This window comes from Lepus europaeus, chromosome 3, assembly GCF_033115175.1.
Source record: "Lepus europaeus isolate LE1 chromosome 3, mLepTim1.pri, whole genome shotgun sequence".
In the NCBI taxonomy this organism is placed as follows: domain Eukaryota; kingdom Metazoa; phylum Chordata; class Mammalia; order Lagomorpha; family Leporidae; genus Lepus; species Lepus europaeus.
The window spans coordinates 26605018-26624495 of record NC_084829.1 but is presented as its reverse complement, the minus strand read 5'-3'; the positions used below and the strand labels follow the sequence as shown (position 1 = coordinate 26624495).

At 46.8% G+C, this 19478-nt stretch overlaps 1 protein-coding gene across 6 annotated transcripts in view; it reads right to left on the bottom strand.

The window, feature by feature from the left end:
- Positions 1 to 19478, bottom strand: part of ATXN1 (ataxin 1) — a 453250-nt gene that overhangs the window by 194998 nt on the left and 238774 nt on the right. For 5 of the 6 annotated variants that reach the window (XM_062185423.1, XM_062185421.1, XM_062185432.1 and 2 more), the window contains one exon: positions 19065 to 19128. The exons of the other annotated variant lie outside the window; for it this stretch is intronic. The gene's annotated coding sequence lies outside the window, so the exon portion shown is untranslated. The remainder of the gene's footprint in view (positions 1 to 19064; positions 19129 to 19478) is intronic. 6 annotated transcript variants of the gene reach the window in all.

The window sequence follows — 19478 nt, the reverse complement described above, 5'->3', positions numbered from 1 at the left end:
CCCTAGTCTGTGATGGATTGCAATACTGAATCTAATCTAGATTTTATGAGATTTTTGGCTATTCGCTCAAGTTTTGAGGAAGTGCAAATCTTTTGGGTTAAACATCTGTTGCTACTCTTAGCCTTCTTACACAAACTGGTAAGACAAAGCTTTTCTCTTTCCTAGTATTTAGAAATTATCCTCACTAGAGAATGGATAAACACATGGATGAGAGGCATCTCCCAATTACAGTACTGCAAAGTCAGCAGAAACCCTCCAAGGCTTCTTGCTAGGTCTGACTGCACTCTGGCCAAGTCAGACAAATATTTATCTTAACAAACATTTATGAGAAATGGGGTCTTCTTTTTTTATTTTTATATTATTATTTTTTTTAATACAGGCAGAGTGGACAGTGAGAGAGAGAGACAGAGAGAAAGGTCTTCCTTTTTGCCGTTGGTTCACCCTCCAATGGCCGCCGCGGCTGGCGCACTGCAGCTGGCGCACTGCGCTGATCCGAAGGCAGGAGCCAGGTACTTATCCTGGTCTCCCATGGGGTGCAGGGCCCAAGCACTTGGGCCATCCTCCACTGCACTCCCTGGCCACAGCAGAGAGCTGGACTGGAAGAGGGGCAACCGGGACAGAATCCAGTGCCCCGACCGGGACTAGAACCCCGGGGTGCCGGCGCCACAGGTGGAGGATTAGCCAATTGAGCCACGGCACCGGCCTAAGGACTTTTACTGTATAGCAGCTCTCCCTTAAACTTAATTATCCTTAGCCAAGTTTATAATTTACCATACGTGACTGAATAAAAGATGCTGCCCTCAGGAAAGATGGAGTTCCCTTCATTTTTGAGTGGTTCTACAGCTTATCAAATGATTTGCTGCCCTCTTAAATATTTTATTCTGAAAAAGAAAGCAGTCCTTAGGGAAGACATATTATCTTGAACCTATATGGATCAGTGCTAATTTTGCATGTTTATAAAAGTCACCTAACAGAACTACTGGTTGATATTTTTAAAAGAGAACAAATTTAACTAGTAATTATTCTTGGGGCATGACTTTCACAGCTGCAAGCACTGGATGTCACTATAAATTTTTAAAAAAGCATTTTAAAGGCTACTTTTGAAAGAAAAAGAGGAAGTGGTTATGTTGTATAGTTCATGAAAGCACATTTGCTGGAAGAACACAGGGGAAAAAAATCTTAATAATATGGTTTAGGAAATTGTAACAATAATGCTCCCCAGTATATCAAGTCCACCTTGAATCAAAGTTCACATTAACTGTGGACTTGGTTATGACTTGTTTGGGCCAATTAAGTATTAACAAATGCAAGTGAAAAATACATAAATTGGTGCTTGGAGCTTGGGATAGAATTTTTTTTTTTTTTTTTGACAGGCAGAGTGGACAGTGAGAGAGACAAGAGAAAGGTCTTCCTTTTCCTTTGGTTCACTCCCCAATGGCCACTGCAGCCAGCGCACCACACTGATCCAAAGCCAGGAGCCAGGTGCTTCCTCCTTGTCTCCCATGCGGGTGCAGGGCCCAAGTAGTTGGGCCATCCTCCACTGCCTTCCCGGACCTGGAAGAAGAGCAACCAGGACAGAATCCTGTGCCCCAACTGGGACTAGAACCCGGTGTGCTGGCGCCGCAGGCAGAGGATTAGCCTATTGAGCTGCGACGCCAGCCTTGGAATAGAATTTCTAATAATAACCTCAAACAGATTCAAAACCTGTATCTCCAAGGACTCAGATGGATATCAAGGCAATGTGTTCTGAAACCAACATCAGATGATCCTTAAAGTGGTTCCAAAGATGAGGGAGATACTGATATTGCAGTTGAAGGTTGTAAATAAAATTATTTCATATAATATGAAAGTGAAAAAAAAAGGGATATTTCTAAATCAGTCTATGATTTCAAATATATATGTGAAATTAGTTTAAGTATAAACCTAATTTAGCTCTTGTAATTTTTTTAAAAAGTTAATTAGTTTCAAAGATAGAAAGAGAGAAAGAGAGAGAGCGCTTCTGTTTGCTGCTTTAATCCCCAGATGGCTACAACAGCCAGGGTTGGGCCAGGTCAAAGCCAGAAGTCAGGAGCTCTATCTTGGTCTCTGTTTAAATCTAAGTCCTTAAATACTTGCAACCAAGTTGGCCAAAACACTCATGGAAAGGATGAAAGGTGGCTTAAATCTGAACCTTTATGGTGTACTGCAGGCCAGACCTATCCTTGAGCTGTAGACCTGAAGATTCAACTGCTAATTTGAGGTATCCACTAAAAAGAACAGCTCATCCACTTCACATCCATTAAGATGGATACCATAAAACACACACACACACAAATACACAAACAAAAAATGTTGGCAAGGATGTGGAGAAGTTGGAACTCTTGCATGCTGTAAAGTGGGAATGTAAAATGGTGCAGCCACTGTAGAAAACAATATGGCAGTTCCTCAAATAGAATTACCATATGATTCAGCAATTCCACTGATGAGTGTGTGCCCCAAAGAACTGAAAGCAGGATCTCAAAAGAGATTTGCATACCCATATTCACAGCAGCATTATTCCTAAGAGCCAAAAGGAAAAGAGCCTATAGACAGAGGGCTGGACAATGAAATGAGATACATACATCCATTAATTAGCCTTTTAAAAGAAGGAAATTCTGACACATGCCACAGGTGGATGAACTCTGAAGATGTTATGCTAAGTGAAAAGTCACACCAAAACAAATATTGCATAATCCCACTCACCTGAGGCATACAGAGATAGTATAGGAACATGTCTGGTGGTCCATTTTCAACAGAGCAGAGTTAGGATCTGCAGATGTAGCAAAGCTTACCAGGCAAAGACAATGTTAGGGAGCAGTCAACTTCACAAGAGGAAATTAAAGTACAGACAAGGAAGGAGCAAGGTAACTTTGTAACTTGGGTGACATCTGGGAAGATTGTACATCCCACAGTACTCAGCCAATGAGGAACCAGGGAGGGACCTGCATGATAGTATATAAATTGCTTGCTGTAACTGCTCTAGGTGTGCCTGCTCATCAGACACCTGATCTTGCAAGACCGATAATAAAGTCTCGCTTTCATTGCACTTCCTGAGTCTAAGTCCATTTCTTGAGTGGACAGGTGAGGGTATTTCCTACAACAGGAAGTAAAATGGTGGTTGCCAGGGGCTAAGGGAGGGGAAATGGTGAGTTATTGTTTAATGAATAGAGTTTCAATTCTGCAAGATGGAAACAGTTGAGACTGGATGCATAATGAATGTACTTAACACTACTGAACTGTACACCTAGAAATGGTTAAGATGGTAAATTTTGTATTAGTGTTTTACTGTTATTTTCAAGAAAATGTCTCACGTACACCTGAAACCTAACATTTCTAAATCTCTGTTGTGCTTCTGTCGTCCTCATCTCGTGCATAGTGCATTCACATACTCAGCTGCTAAGGCTAGAAACCTGGAAATTATCCTAACCGCTGTATCATTCACATCAAAAATCCCCAAGTTTTGCAGAGCTGACATCAAGAACACATTGTACCTTGAACCCATCTCCTTCTCTGTAAGTTTAGACACTTCCATGGTTTTCCAGGCACTCAGAATAAAATCTAATCTTGGGAAGTCCAGGGCTCTTCACTCCCAGCAGCTTGCCAACTTGGACTTCAACATCTGTGCTCTTTCCTAACTCACCCTGGCCTCCAGCTACGCTGGGCCAAGTTCTCTGACCGGCCCAGGCACCTCTCACCTCAAGACTCTGCTTATGCTGTTCTCTGTGTCTGTGTTCGTTTCTCCATCTGATCCTCCACCCAGTGTCCTTTCTCGTACTCCAGGCAATGCCATCTCCTGTGAGAGGCTTTCCCTACCCCCAGTCTCAGCTAGATCCACGCCTCTCACCCTGTTATTCTTTCTTGCATTATTTTCCCTTCCGCCCTCATTACACTGATCTGTTTACATGTCTGTGGTCTGTCTTCCACTAGATTCCTGTAAGCTCCGCAAGCACAAGGTCTACAATGCTTGGCACAAAAAAGTTTAAAAAAATAATCAACTCAGACAGCAGAAAGGTTTAAGACAAGAGTAAAGCAAGGCAAGAAGCCCGAGCAGAGAAATCCTCTTGGAAATGACATCTGTGTATTTCATCCAGGTTATTTTCCTGTCCCTTAGCTTGTTCTGACTTTCCTGTTGTGCAGTCAATCATGCCTCTCACCATCCAGAACTTAATCCCTGAAGTCCCCCTGGATGCCTTCTGAGCCTTCTCTCACAGTGACCTATCAACAAGGGCACTTCAAAACATTCATGGGAAATGGAATTAAAAGACAAATTTGTTTTGATGCAAAAAGAACTTGAAACTCATGCATAGTTGTTTTTCATTATGGGTGTTTTCCAGACACTTTTTGAAGACCCCTTGGATGCTCCATCCCCCCTAGTGCTAATATTAATCATGCATCTGTCCTGTCTGTTACTTCTCTTGGAACGTGATGTCATTCCCACTCTGTCGATCCTTCGCACACACGCCAGATTCATCTTCCTCAATTGCAGCTTCAAGCAATCCACTTTCTTGTTCCAAAATCCCTGCTGGCTGGTGCCTCTTTGCTTCCTGGATTCAGTGCAGAGATTCCATCCCAGACTGTCTGACAGTCCACATTGGCTTCCACATATCTTCTCCCATGTTTCTGCATCACAGGCAAACAGGACTCAACTTGCTCCTTGCATCTTCTCTCTGGTTTCTAGAATCCATGCCTTTTGTCTCAGTGAGGCCTTTACTACGCCTGAATGTCCCTTTGTTGCAAAATTCAATTCCAAACTCGCTTTCCCTGTAGAAATTTCACTGACCTTCCCAGTAATTAGGGATCACTGCTAACGCATGGTTTTATTTTTCACTATGCATCTTACCCCTTCTGTTTTCTGTCATTATGATATACATACTTTTTCTGGTCTCTTTTCAGATCATACAATCCATTTTGTCTCTGAATCATCTAACACCTCATTACACTAGGTGCAGTCCTCAGACCAACAGCACCTTAGACTACACAGCACCTGGCCTACAGGATCAAAATCTGCATATGAACAAGATCCCCAGCTGATTCCTAAGAACACAATGGAGCTCATGGTAGCTGCTCATTTAATACTTGAGTAGTGGTACTAACTAGGAAAACAAAAATAAAACATAGGAGCATACATTTGGCATAATACATGCTCAGGACACCTGTAACCTCTCACTGGGGTACCTGGGTTCAGATCCTGTCTATGCTCCCATTTCAGCTTCCTGCAAATGTGTACCCTAAGAGGCAGCAGGTAGTAGCTCAAGTTCTTGGGTCCCTGTCACTTACATGGGAAACCTGGATTGAGTTTTCAGCCCCTGGTTTTGGCTTGACATAGTCCTTGGCTGTTGCAGGCATTTGAGGAGTGAACAAAGTGGATGCAAGATGTTTATTTGTGTGTCTGTCCATCTCTGTCTCTCTCTGCTTCTCCAATAGAAAAAAACACAATATGCATGGTTCATTCAAAGATCCTGGTGGGTGAATATAAAACTACAGCAAAGTAATACCAACAACAGACTTTAATCTGCATGAGAAAAACACATGCTACCTTGGCCAACCAAATATCTGGGAAAATTGTGTCTTTTTATAAAGCTGGTCTCTTTATGCATGAGAAGTCAAAGGAACACCTGCCTGTTATCATCTAAAGTCCAGTTCTCCTAATTCAATGAACTGGAAAGCTGTGAAAATATTTATGACTTCATTTTAGTTTTCTGTCACACCCAGAGGACTTATGATACAGGTAAAGATTTTGCCTCACTGGAGGTAGCCACAACACTATTTTATTTGTATCATAGCAAAGCTTTTGAGTTTTTTCCCCACATGGTAGACAAATCTTAGAAAGAAAATACACACTTGATAAGACACCTATCAACCAATGAAAGTAGGTGCTTAGCAGTGAGGGGTAGGCAGGCAGCACGCTGGCCACTAGAGGGCCTTCACACAGGAGGAACTTGACTTTCATACATCTATACCAAGCCTGTGAATGAACAGGGCAACTACTCCACTATGACTCCCTCGAACGAGCAGAGAGTAGCAGCTTCAAAGAGGTGGAATTACAGCCAAAGTCCTCTTTGTCCTACCACCACAGCCATTCCAGGGACTTGACTTGAGTCAGGGCACACATGCTAACACAACACAAGCAAGACTTGGGGCTGCCACACTGCATTTCCTTCAAGGAACTTGACTTCCTTTTTTCAGACATCTACAGCCTTCTACTGCCTCTTTTCCCTCAGAACCAGACTGGCAACAAAGGCTGAAACTTCCAGAACCTTCTTCTCCAGATGGCTGACAAAAGTGCTCAGAAACTCAAGTTGGTAATAGGCAGGTTCATCAATAAAGTTCATGGGAAGATGGAATTACAGTGTAAGTTTATTTGAGTGCAAAAAATTTTGAAAATCCATGCACAGTTTTTTTTTTTTTACTGCATGCATTTTCATGAAGTTTTTTGAAGACCTCTGGTATGCACAGATTTCAAATTTTTTTTGCACCAAAATAAACTTCTTTTAATTCCGTTTTCCATGAATCTTTTGCAGTATCCTTGGATATCTGCTATAGAGGGCTATGTCCTTCAGAAAGCAGGAAGCAGGCACTTGGGGGAAAACCGAAGCAACAGCATTCAGTTCTGGGGAGAATCAGTGGGAAATGAGTGCTGCCCAGTGCCAGTCCACTTCACTACCTTGGTGACTGCCTTAGGAACCAGGTGACTTTCCAGGTAGCTTGGCGTCCCCTTTTGCACCTGAGCCTATCACGGTGAGGCTGTGACCCTATCCTCCTACCCATACTTCTCTCTCCTCACCCAGGTCCCCTAATCTTCAGACAGATTCAAGGGTCTAATTACCGGGCAGCACGCCCTGAAGCAGCCAGGTGCTGGCTGGCAGTAGAACACACAGGGGCCTCCCCTCAGCCCAGGCTCCCTGAGATGAGGCTCTTACTACCCTGGAAGCCAGCTCTTCAGAAGTTCTGCCACCACAGCTGATGGGGAGGTTTCCCCGCACAGTTTTCACACAGTTCTCCTTCCTCAGAGAGCACCGTTTGTTTGCAGCTCCCTTTAAATAGCTCCTGCCAGAGACAGTTTGCTCTAATGTTTTGGAGCTATGGAATTTATTAGGATCACAGAAGCTGGAAATAGCTAACTGTGCGAACAGGAACACCTCAGATCACCCCTGGACGCTAAGGAGAGCAATGCATTTGCAATGCAAGGCAAAGCCACTGCTTTGTTTGCTGCTCTCTCATGGAGGCACCTGTCCTGCCAGGACAATGCCAGCGTAGCAGTGTTTCATAATACTAAAATGGAAAAAGCAAAACAGCCTTTGCAAGTGCTCAAGGTTTCAGTGATATTCTTTTCAAGATAAGGACAACTTCAGACACAAGCTTTCTTTTTTGTCCCCTCCTGAGATGTCAAAAATAATGATAATAATAATAATAATAATAGGATGGGCTGAACAAGGTCCAGAGCTGGCCCTGGGATCTGCTCTCTTGGAGATTTCTGCCTAAAGACTTCCAGGTCCAACTGCTACCAAGTCATTTTCTCTCTCCAGCAAGTTAGGGCAACCGCCTAAGCCAGCAGCAGTGGCAACAGCCAAGTGCATGTTCAAAGAGAGACAAGGAGTGTGGCTCAGGACCCTTGCTCACTCTCCCTGCCTGGCCAGAAATGGAAATGAGCAAAGAGGCACTTTCTAGGAATTCATGAGCAGCTGTGATCACATGATCTTCTCACTCACTTAGGTTTCTTTTGACCAAATATTCCACAGCAAGATGTAGCGGAGAGTCCCCTGGGACTCATCACTGACATCGAAGGCTTTGTAAGGAAAGGATCGGGTGCGTATCTGTCCACTGAGCACAAGCTCAGCCTGTGGCTGGGGGAATGTTTGGGGGATGCCGAATGCCTTCCATGCCAACAGAACGCATCTCCCATACGAATTGCTCCGCTCCTGAGCTGAAGAGACACAGAAATGGCCAACAACGTGTTTATCTTCAGGACACAGTGCATGTCCCCCCAAACACAATCCAACAGCCAGAGATGACTGTTCATGCTAATGGAAAGTGATCAAAAGCCATGAGATTCTTTGGTTAGTTTACTCTGCTGCTGGCTCCTGCTTTAGTTTCTACGTAAAAGGCATCAAAAGGAGGCAGATTTCACTGGGGATTCAACATGTTGAAAGTCAGTCTCTAGTATCATAGAGAAGCTGCACTGACGCTAGCAAAGAGGAACACAACATGCTCACTGCCTTCCACCTTTGCCCTGCAGCACCATACGTAACCATCTACAAATAGTTCAGCCCCCATCTGTTTAAACACACACCTCCACAGCAAAGACAGGCTCTCCAAACATCTTGCTATTGCAAAGGAATCTTTCCTGCCAGTCAGTGCCACAGACTGTGGTGCTTTTATGCATGTATAACAGGGAATGGGGTGACTAACACACACGTATCTTCTATGCCAAGTAGCAGAGCGTGCATGTCTTGGTGGGTTGGAAGAAGGAGTAAAACCTTCATAGAGGGCAGCAGCTCACGTGTCAATTCCTGGGGGGACGAGCACACAGCTCTAACCAACCAAGGCAGCCAGTGGCACTGGAGGGAGAGAGACAGTGACTTCCAACACCTGCGACTCTGCTGCCCGCCCCACACCTGCACCCAGCGAGACCTGCCTCACCCAGAATGCACACAAGAAAGGCAGGACGTCAGGAATTCACTCCCTGCAGCCTCTCTCCAGCTCTGCTCTAGGTACAGAGCAGAAATTTGGGGAGGATGCATCAGATCCCACCTCCAATTCCCTGAGGCCCATTTGCCTCCTGTTAGCTGCTCACATCGTAGCTTCTCTCACTAGACTATCTCCTGCCACAAGAGACAGGCGTCTAGGCAAAGTGACACCACCAGCCAAGCTCAGAAAGTGCAATGGAAATGCAACACACTCCTCCTCTCTCTCTCTCTCTCTCAAATGAAAACTGGCTCCCCCTCTTGTCGGAGCAAAGACGGCGAAGATGGTGTGCAGTGGGCTCGTGCAGCTCAAAGGAAGCCCTGCGGGCTTGTAGGAAGTGTAGCAAGCCGTGGGACATCTCTGCGTCTTTCCCAGAGGAGCCACGAGGAGGTGGTGATGGACAGGACGGGGGCCCCGAGGTGCCCGGGAGCCCTCAGTTCAGCGGCTACATCAGCAATGCCCGGTCGCAGGCTGCAGTTTACTTTATCTCACCCACATTCAAACCGTTTCTTCTCCACTAGAGGGCCTGGATGCAGATGAAATGTCAGCCCAACAGCTTTGCTGCCGATTTAAGATCTGAACCAAAACCTTGGGGAGGGAGTGCAGCATCTCCTACATCTGCCCCTTCATACTCTCACTACCCGCCCCACACACCCCGGTTTTCAAAGTCTTATCTCGTCCCCGACAACCTCCCCGCTGGGCTGATCTCTAGTCTCACTCCCTGCCCATGGCCAGGACCACAGCTGTAAAGCTAATCTCACCAACACAACTGGCCACATCACCGCTTGCTGCAAAACCTCCACTGTCCCACCTGTACACACAGCAACAGTGACAGGCAAGGCGTGGCTCCTCCACCACAACCCCCCGGCCCAGAAGCACACGGCAAGCACCATTTCTTCCTCCAAAGACCCAGGAAGCAGTGAACAAAGGGCTCATCCCCCCACCCCATCCCAAGCGGGCAAGCAATTTGCAACCAACACCCACAGGGTATCCACCATCCAATTCAGTCCTCACTGGAGCTAATCCACCTGGAGTTAGCTTCAGGTCCTGCAGGCAGGGGGCTCAGTCCCCAAGACTGTCCCCCCTGCAGACACCAGCCATGGTGCCAGGTGGCCTTCCCTGAGCTGTGGACCACCCAGCTGAAAACGGGGGTTCCCACACCCCCTCCTCCGGTTTGGTGAATTTGCTCGAGCTGCTCACAGGACTCAGGCAAACACGTGTTCCCTAGTTTGCCATAAAGGATGCTGCAAAGGATACCAATGCAGAGGCATACAGGGAAGGCACTTGAAGAGCTGGGAGCTTCCATGCACACACTGGGGGTGTCACCCAGGAGCCTCCATGTGTTCAGCTCTCCAGCAGCTGCCTGGCCCTTGGCGTTTTGATGGAGAATTCATAACATAGGCGTTGCTGATGACATCAATGGCCATAGGTGGTCAACCCAACCTTCAGTCCCTCTCCTAGTCCCCAAAGGTGGGGGAGGGGGGTTCAAAGTCTCAACCTTTAATTTTGCTCTCATTTCCTAGCAATTAGCTCCCACCCTGTAGCTACTTAGGGGCCCCCAACCCCCAGTCAATCATTGGCATTCAAGAGATGGACAGCACTTGGAAGATCATGAAGATTTTAGGAGTTGTACGCCAGGGGGGAAAAATGCAGACAATTCCATAGTCATGTCCAGCACAGGTCCACCTTGCGCAGGTTTCTCGTGATCAAACAGAACATGTAGCAAGATGTGGTGGAGGGTTCTCCTTTTGTCTGACACATGTGGTAGGACACCCACCTCCATGGCCAATGCAGTCCCCTCCTTTCTCTCAATGAACTCTGCTCTCCCCAGTGACTTGCACACAGAGGTCCCAACTCCTCTGACATATTCAGTTGCTGTGCCTTGCTCAGCATATGTGTGGCTCCAAACAGACCAACCTCTCCTGGGATGTAGAGCTCCGTGCTGCCTCTCTGCCAGGATCCCAGGAGGTGAGGCAGCAGGTGCAAGTGTGACAGAAGTTGGTGCAGGAGGGGAGATAGTGCAGTGAGGTCCCGCACACCTGGGATGCAATCATGGGAGCATCCTGGACAGGTTAACCCCGCCTTAATTAAGTGTCTTAATGTCTAAATGAAGATAATGAGCTGTACCTCATCCAGGAGGCACAGAGCTAGAAGGCAGGCTGCTATGGACACCAGGTAACACCCGAACTGTGAGGTCAAGCCATGGATAAGACGGGGCATGGCTAAGACAGTACCGAGGTCTAGAAGGCCAGGCTTTAGCACAAACTCAGCCACCAAGCAAAGCAGATTCAATTAGCTCGTGTTTTTCTGATTTGCCATTCACCATGGCTAACTAATGGTAGCCATGCTGTTATTTTTTATCAGTGGTCTTTTCATTTCAATAGATATCTTTGAGTCAGACCTGATTTCTCCATGTCTGGGCTTTGGGGCTGTTGCATGTATCACTGATGTTATGCCATCAGGAGTGAGTGACAATTCTTCTACATTCACCCATTCTTTCCTCCAACACACACGCATGAAGCGCCTACTGTGTGCTGAGTGAGAGGATCAGGATGATCGAGCTATAGAAAAGGCTCAATGTCACGCTCAGAACACAGCAAGTGACAAGGGTCCCTTCCAGGCCACAGCGTTGAAGCATTTAACGGCTGACACAATTGAGTAGATTTTTCTCTCTTCCCCTGCGATCATGGAGGTGGCTCTGGCAGTCAGGATGAAAAAGATCAAAACAGCCTGTTTTGTGGAGTCACACACAGAGGGCACTGTCCTGGAGAGACACACCCTCACAGCCAAGGTCAGGAGTGAGAAGCAAACGTTGACTCTGCTAAGCCACTGAGAGTTCAGGGTTGGTCATCTCTGCCGCACTCACCCTATGCCAAGGCCATAACGTTCACATCCTCTTTGGCAGTGATCTTGGGTACTAACCATCTCCTGATGGCTCTCATAGTTCCTGCCTTTACTCCTTTTAATACCCTCAATCATGCTTTAAGGCCTCTTTTGGGGAGGCAGGGACCTTGGCCCTCCAGCTCCACCTCTGATTCACCTCCACACCCCCAGACTCTCCCAAATTTAGAAGTGAGCCTTGCGCATGGTAGCTGTTTAAGTCCTAATTGATGATTTGGAATTTTCCCACTAGTTAATAACTCCCAACAATATAACAACAATGGCTTATTTCCATGAACCAACACCGGCACCCTGCTGCAGGCAGGGGTCATTGGGAGGAAGTGCAATGGCTACACCAAGGCCTTAGAGACTAACTTCTGAGTTCACTTCCACCATGGCCTCAGGATTCTGTGTCAACCGCAGCTAATCACAGGCTGCAGTGGGGATCGTTTCTTACTCACTTACTTGTGTTGATCCCAACATCTTTGGAGCTATTTAAAGACCGAGCACTGGGCTTCCAGGATTCTCATTCATTCACAGAACTAGTGTCTGAGAGGCAGCAGAAAATAAAGGCTTAATCATATGAGCCCATGGGTCAGCTGTTCAACCTCTTTATGTCCCCTCGGTTTCCTTACCTAAACAAAGGAGGTCAAAACACATCTTGTAAGGTGTTATGAGATTCATGCAAGTTAGCGTATACATGATATTTAGAAAGCTTAAGTACTACCAATCAGCAATACCTGGGATGCTGTAAAAGTGTTTAAAATGCTACCATTAGCCACTGGGTACCTAAAATATGATGAATGAATTCATTGTTAAAAACTGTTCTGAAGTCCAGGCATAGTTTTTTTTTTGCATAATATCCATTTTCCATGAAAAATTTCTAAGAAACATTTATTTCTTTTTCTTTATTTGAAAGGTAGGCAGTGAGACAGAGAAACTCGGAGATCTTCCATTTACTGGTTCTCTCCCCAATGCTTTCAATAGCCAGGGTACTCTGTTCCAAGGGGGCTTATGATTTAACAAAGGTGAAGAAATGAAGTGTTACAGAGCCAGAGAGAGAGAAAGCCTCACTGCATACATACACATAGGCACACCTGTACACGCACGCACTGCTGCACACATACAAGGGTATTTCAAAAAGTCCAAGGAAAATGGAATTAAAGACTAACTTGATTTTGGTGCAGAAAACTTTTCAAATCCATGCACATGAAGAATCTTCAAAACAGTCATGGGAAAAGGCAGGTGTTTGGTGCAGGGGTAAAAATGCCCTATGGGACACCTGCATCCCACATCGAGTGCCTGGTTTTGAATCCCAACTCTTTTTCTGATTCTGGCTTCCTGCTACTGTGCATCCTGGGAGGCAGCAATAACTGGGTCACCGCCACCCACGTGGTAGACTCTGACTGAGTCTCTTATGAGTGCAGCTCGCTCATGCTCTCTGCCTTTCAAATAAAAAATAAATTGGTTCATGGAAATGCATATTATTAAAAAACATTCATGAACATCAAAATATTTTTAACAATAATGCTTAGTATATGTATTTTTTTAACATTGTTTTCATCTACTTGTGAAAGAGAGAGAGAGAGAGAATCTTCCATTTGCCGGCTCACTCTCAAATGCCCACAACAGCTAGGAATGGGCCAGGCTGAGTCAGGAGCCAGGAACTCCATTTGGGTCTCCCATGTGGATGTTAGGGGCCCTTGCACTTGAGCCACCATCTGTTGCCTACCAGGATGCATTAACAGGAAGCTGAATCAGAAAAGAACGAGCAGAGAGACCAGTGCTGTGGCTCAGGAAGTTAAAGCCATGACTTGCAGCACTGGCATCCCATAAGGACATCGGTTCAAATCCCAGCTGCTCCACTTCCAATCCAGCTCCCTGCTAATGTGCCTGGGAAAGCAGTAGAAGATGGCCCAAGTCTTTGGGCCCCTGCACCCACATGGGAAACACAGAAGAAGCTCTTGGCTTTGGCCTGGTCCAGCCCTGGTTGTTGCAGCCATTTGGGGAGTGAACTAGAGGATGGAAGCACTCATGCTCGCTCTCTCTCTCTCTCTCTCTCTCTCTGTAACTCTGCTTCTCAAATAAATAAATCTTTCAAAAAAAAAAAAAAAGAAAGAAAGAAAGAACAGAGACTTGAACTAGAACTCTAACGTGATGCAAAGGACCCCAAGCTGTGGCTTAATGCACTGTGTCACAAAACTTGTCCTGGACTATCAAGATTTTTAACATCAAAATAAACTTATCTTTTCACTCCAATTCCATGGATTTTCTACAGTATCCCCCTAAATACACATAAGAGGGTACACACATGCACACATACAACTTCCCACTACTGGTGAGTGACAGGGCATGAATGTGTTTGTGCTTCTTGTACTTGGAGGAAGGGACACCAAGAACGGCTCCAGGGCAACCTTGAAGGCTGAACTCAGGCCTTGGAACCTAACTAGGTGCTTGCCAGGCAAGTCAGGACCCAGGGATGCCCAGGCAATCAAGGAGTGTGAGCAGAGGCATCAAGCACTTTTCTTCGTCTACTCATTCAACAAATATGCATCAAGTGCCTCCTCTGTGCTGGCCCAGTTTTAGAGACAGCGATACAGCAGCAAGTGAAACAGGTTCCTGCCTTCACTGAGCTAATGTTCTAATGGAAGAGACCATCCTTATCCTAGTGAACCAATACACAAGCCCAAGAACTTTGCAGAAACACGATGGGTCAGGTGACCAGACAGGGCTGGAATGGTCTTCCTGCCTGAGCTATGAGGGTAGATGCGTGCACAGAGCAGGAGGGAGACACCACTGCTCACCTGGCTGTGTTCTCTGGGGAAGACTTTCCTTAAAGCCCCTTGGCCTCTGGTGCCACCTTCTTCTCCCAGGTGTACAGAGTTACCTGGCTGGGGGCTAAGTGGTAACGTGGTCCACACCTCCCCTGGGGTAGAGAGAACTCCACTGGATGGAGTTGTTCTGTGGTGATTATTTTGCTCTCTTTCCCTTCTTTCATCACACAGACAGAGGCTTGAAGACTCAGCACCTGCCTGCAGGTGCACGATCACCAGACTACACTGGGTAGCTGGAGGAGACAGGGGGGGGGGGGGAGGTGCAACTCCTCGGTGAGGCATTTTGGCGTCCACCTGCCTTTTGACTTTTGTCTTATTTGTCAGTTGCCTCAGAACTTGGGTGGGGAAGAGAAATCTTTTAAGATAAAAGTTTATATAAGAGGAAAAAACCTTTCCTCCCTCAAAACTAAATTAGGCATCGCTATCCTCATCTATCAAACCTGTCACCTTAATGAAAACTCCTTCAAATCTCCCACTTAATAGCTCCAAAGGCACAGCTAGACTGCAAAGTCTGGCCCCAAAAGGCAAATTCAACAGACAGTGTGAACTGGGAGGTGGAGCAGAAACCAGGATTTCAACACTGGGACAGGGCTGAATTCAGGTCCAGGGCTCACAGCCAGTTGCCACAAAGAGGGGGTGGGGAAACATGATACCTTGACAGTCTCACCTTGAGACTTTATGGCCACATTTTTTTAAAAACCATAAGAGAAGAATCTCTTGAATTCATCTTTTCTTTAGAAATTTAAAAAATACTTTTAACATATGTACACACTTGCCTTCCAACTCCCTTGAGAGATGCAATGAGAATATAATGTTATCAAATTAATGGCATGGAACCATCTATCTGTAGGGCTCAGTTCTCAGCATTCAAGGTTTCTTTTTAAGATAACAAAGAAGGGGCAGGGCCAGTGCTGTGGCACAGCAGGTTAAGCTACCACCTGCAACACTGGCATCCCATAAGAGTGCCGGTTCCAGTCCTGGCTGCTTTACTTCTGATCCAGCTGTCTGCTAATACATCTGGGAAAGCCTGGATCCAAGTGCTTGGGCCCCTTGCTACTTACATGGGAGAATCCCCACAGCCCCATGGAGTTTCTGGCGGCTGGCTTAGACCTGGTCCAGACCTGGCTGCTGTGGCCATGTGGGGAGTGAACCAGCATATGTCCCCAAAGCAACAGACATTAAGGGGTGCAGGATGAGAGTCCAATGCATGGCAGAAGTTTCCTTTAAACGCTTCAGGAATCCAGAGCGCTGAGAACAGAGCGCTTAAGATGATTTCTCGAAGGATTTATAGATGGAAAACATCAGCGACGCGGTAAAGCCACAAATCCCCATTAGGGGGAGAGACGACAATTAGAAGTTGCACATCTGACAGAAGAAGCTCCTAAGACAGAAATGGGTCTGGCATTCCTCTGTGCAGCCCTACCGTGCCTGGCACTGTGGTGCACACTGGTGGGTGCAGCCTCACTCTGGAGCACCTACAACAAGCTCTCAGCCCCTGTAGCTGCCCACCTTCCAGCCAAGAGCATTGGCCTCAATGAACAGGAAATGCCCCCATCCCTTTTGGCCTCCACCCCACCCCCGGCTGTGCCATTCTGCACAGGGATGAGGAGAAGCTCACACTTGCCACCTGGACCCTGCCGGGGAGGCAGGACCAGCTCTGCTCGCACAGGCAGAGTCTGCAGAATCTACGACAGGCGGCGCTCTCTCCTTCATCGAGCTGCAAGCTTGATGGGACAGAAGGCAAGTGCCCACAGCAGAGATTGAGCAATACGGACAAAGTCCACATCCTGGGCACTATCACAGGCCCCAGGAAGGGAAGGATTAGCTGGAAAGGCAAAAAGGCTTCACCCAGGTCTGTGCTCCCTCTGCCCAGGAAGCGCTGGCTGCCACAGGCATCAGGGTTGTTCTTGCTGCACAGACATGTTGCTATGGAACCAGTGCATCCACTGCCACTTGGCCTCCAGCAGTGCTGGCAAAAGCGTTTCCCCGGCTTCCCTCACAGGGATGCTGTGGACAGCAGCGTGGCTCGGGCTGAGAAAGAGGAGACGCAGTTCTTGGGGTGCAGCCCCACTGAATGCATGACACAGAACCCAGAGACGTCGTCTTTTATATGGAGGACATGTATACTGGTACCCACCTCTGACTGCCACGGCTTCTGTGGGTGCCAAGCTCCTCGCCCAAGTTGCAAAGGTTCCAGTCCTGGCTGCTTTACTTCTGATCCAGCTGTCTGCTAAAATGTCTGGGAAAGCCTGGATCCAAGTGCTTGGGCAAAGGTGTGTGATATTTTGGGTAATAATTTAATGCCTCCAGAATAATGGAATGAAGCCACTCAGGACCCCAGTAGGAAATCAAAGTTGCCTCTGGTGGTCTGCCTGCGGACAGGGGACCTTCCTTTCTCTCCTTTCTCATTTCTGTTCTCAGAACCCCTCCAGCAGTTCCTTTTCCCCCTAAAAGAGCAGTACAATGTCGACCTGGAGTTTGGTATTTTTCCCTTTTCCTAAGCGCCTTAATTGTCCCTTACATTCTTGTCTTATGAATTCATGATTCTCCAGAGCCCTTACTATTCCCCAGAGCACACAACATCCCACTTACATTGTAGTGCACCCTGGGGACACACTTTGGGGCTTCTCTTGGATAAGATGGGGGAAGTGTGGACCTTCAAATTTACCGAACTTCTCATAAATGCATATTTGTGCCAGGAGCGGGGAGCTTTTTTTCTGCCGAGAGCCATTTGGATACTTATAACACCATCTCATGGGCCGCACAAAATTATCAATCTAAAAATCAGCTGGCTATAGATTTATTGAACTTTGAATCTCACCTGTGGCTGTCTTGGCAAAACAAGGCCAAATGATTCCTCGAGCCTTATATGGCCCGTGGGCTGGATGTTTCCCCCAAGTATAGACTCAGCATTTGGGGACCAGGGAGATCAATACTAGGGTAACAGGCAGGTAATCCCTCAGTGAATCAGAATCCCATGTCTTAAACTCTGGTCAATATACAGGCAGACACCAGATCACCACCACACCCTGATAAGGAGATGTATCAAGTTCCTTGAAAATGACTCCAGTCCAGCCCATGTGTGTTAAGAAGTAATTCATGGGGCCAGTGCTGTGACACAGTGGGTAAAATTGCCACCTGCAGTGCTGGCATCCCAAATAGGTGCTGGTTTGAGTCTCAGCTGCTCCACTTCTGATCCAGCTCTCTGCTATGGCCTGGAAAGCAGAAGATGACCCAAGACCTTGAGCCCCCATACCCCAACGTGGGAGACCTGGAAGAAGCTCCTGGATCCTGGCTTTGGATCAGTCCAGCACTAGCTCTTTAGGCTATTTGGGGAGTGAACCAGCGGATAGAAGACCTCTTTCTCTCTGCCTTTGTGTCTCTGTAACTCTGCCTTTCAAATAAACAAGTCTTTAAAAAAAAAAGAAGTAAATCATTTGACAAGCGGCATAGACAGGCTCTCGGTACTACATGGAGACCAATCTTTGGGTGAGATGAAGTGTTTGGCATATAAGTGCACTTAGTTCACCAACATAAATGTATGCAATTCAGAACCAGACCAAGCACAGGACTCCTGGAAAGACCCACAGGCAAGTCCACCTGTGCGAATGTCAGCAGAGACTCAAGTTCTCACATTCCTCTCCATCTCTCTGTGAAACACTGCTCTTGTGGAAAAGTCAACATCACTTTTTTTAAATAACCAAAAAAAGCATTTTCCTGGAAGAATGTGTTCTGTACTACCAGAAGCCTGTTAACTATGACTCCGCAGGTGCAGGTGGCCTCATGTGGTGCGTGCAGGTCTGCAGCTGGCCAGCCCAAAGCTGCAGGTGTACCACGGCTTCTGGCTGCAAACCAGATGTGCCATGAGTGTTGGCACATGGCCACATTGCAAACGCAGGGGGCTGGAAGGGGCACAAATGAATACACGCCATCTCAGAGGAAGTCTCTAACACAAGTTTCCTGGGGACACCCACTCTGCCAACTCCTCTTCAAAGAAGCCAGGGATGACCACTCCAAAGTTCAACAGCTTCATGGCCTCACTCCTGACTCTTGCCTTAGAACCATCTAGATATGTCCACTTCCTCAGAATCTGTGGGTATAAAAATCAGCTGTGTCCCAGGGTGGGGTCAGATGCTCTCACATCCCAGTGCTGAAGCCCCCAACAGGCATCTTGAAGCCCTCTGGGCCTCGCCTGGCTCATGTGCACTTTGGGCCATCATCAGGCAGCCTGAGAGATCGCATCTAGGGCTCACAGCCTATTATTCTTTACCATGAGACAGTGCAATTATGGGAACAAGATGGTTTCCCCTGGCGCTGTGCACAAGTCACTAAAAGAAACTTAACTTCCTTGCTTGGCCCCTCTGCTAGCTGGACAAGGTACCAGCAAGGATGTGGATAACTCACAAGAGGCAAAGCATGGGAATGGCTAAAAGACACGGCAAAAAAATCTCCGAGAGAAATCATTCCATCTTAAGAACAAGCACAGTGAGGGGGAGTGTGGAAGAGCAGAAAGAACGGCTTGGTTCCAAGCGGAAGAAAACATCTGCGGGATGCAACCAGCAGACACCTGTTCCTGGAGCACTGAAATAATTGGAACAAATGCCGACGTGGCGAAGACACAGGTGGAGGGCTGAAAGGGTCACTCACTCTGCGAAAACAGCAGGTTGGTTTCTTTTCGCCAAGACAATTTTGGGCTAATCGCTTTGGAAAACTGGAAGAGAAAAAAAAAAAAAAACATTAATTCATTTTCCAAATCAGGGCAGGCGTTCAGGCCTGGAGATTATAGGGCAACATAGCACCTAAGAATGAGGGGTATGGACAATGGTTTGGTTGACCACACACAGATTCGTAAAACAGAGCTTTCAACAATCCATAGGTAGAAAATAATCGCACATGTGATTTTATTATTTTTTTTTTTTTGACAGGCAGAGTTAGACAGTGAGAGAGACAGAGAGAAAGGTCTTCCTTTCGTTGGTTCACCCCCCAAATGGCCATTATGGCAGGTGCGCTGCGCTGATCCGAAGCCAGGAGCCAGGTGCTTCCTCCTGGCCTCCCATGCAG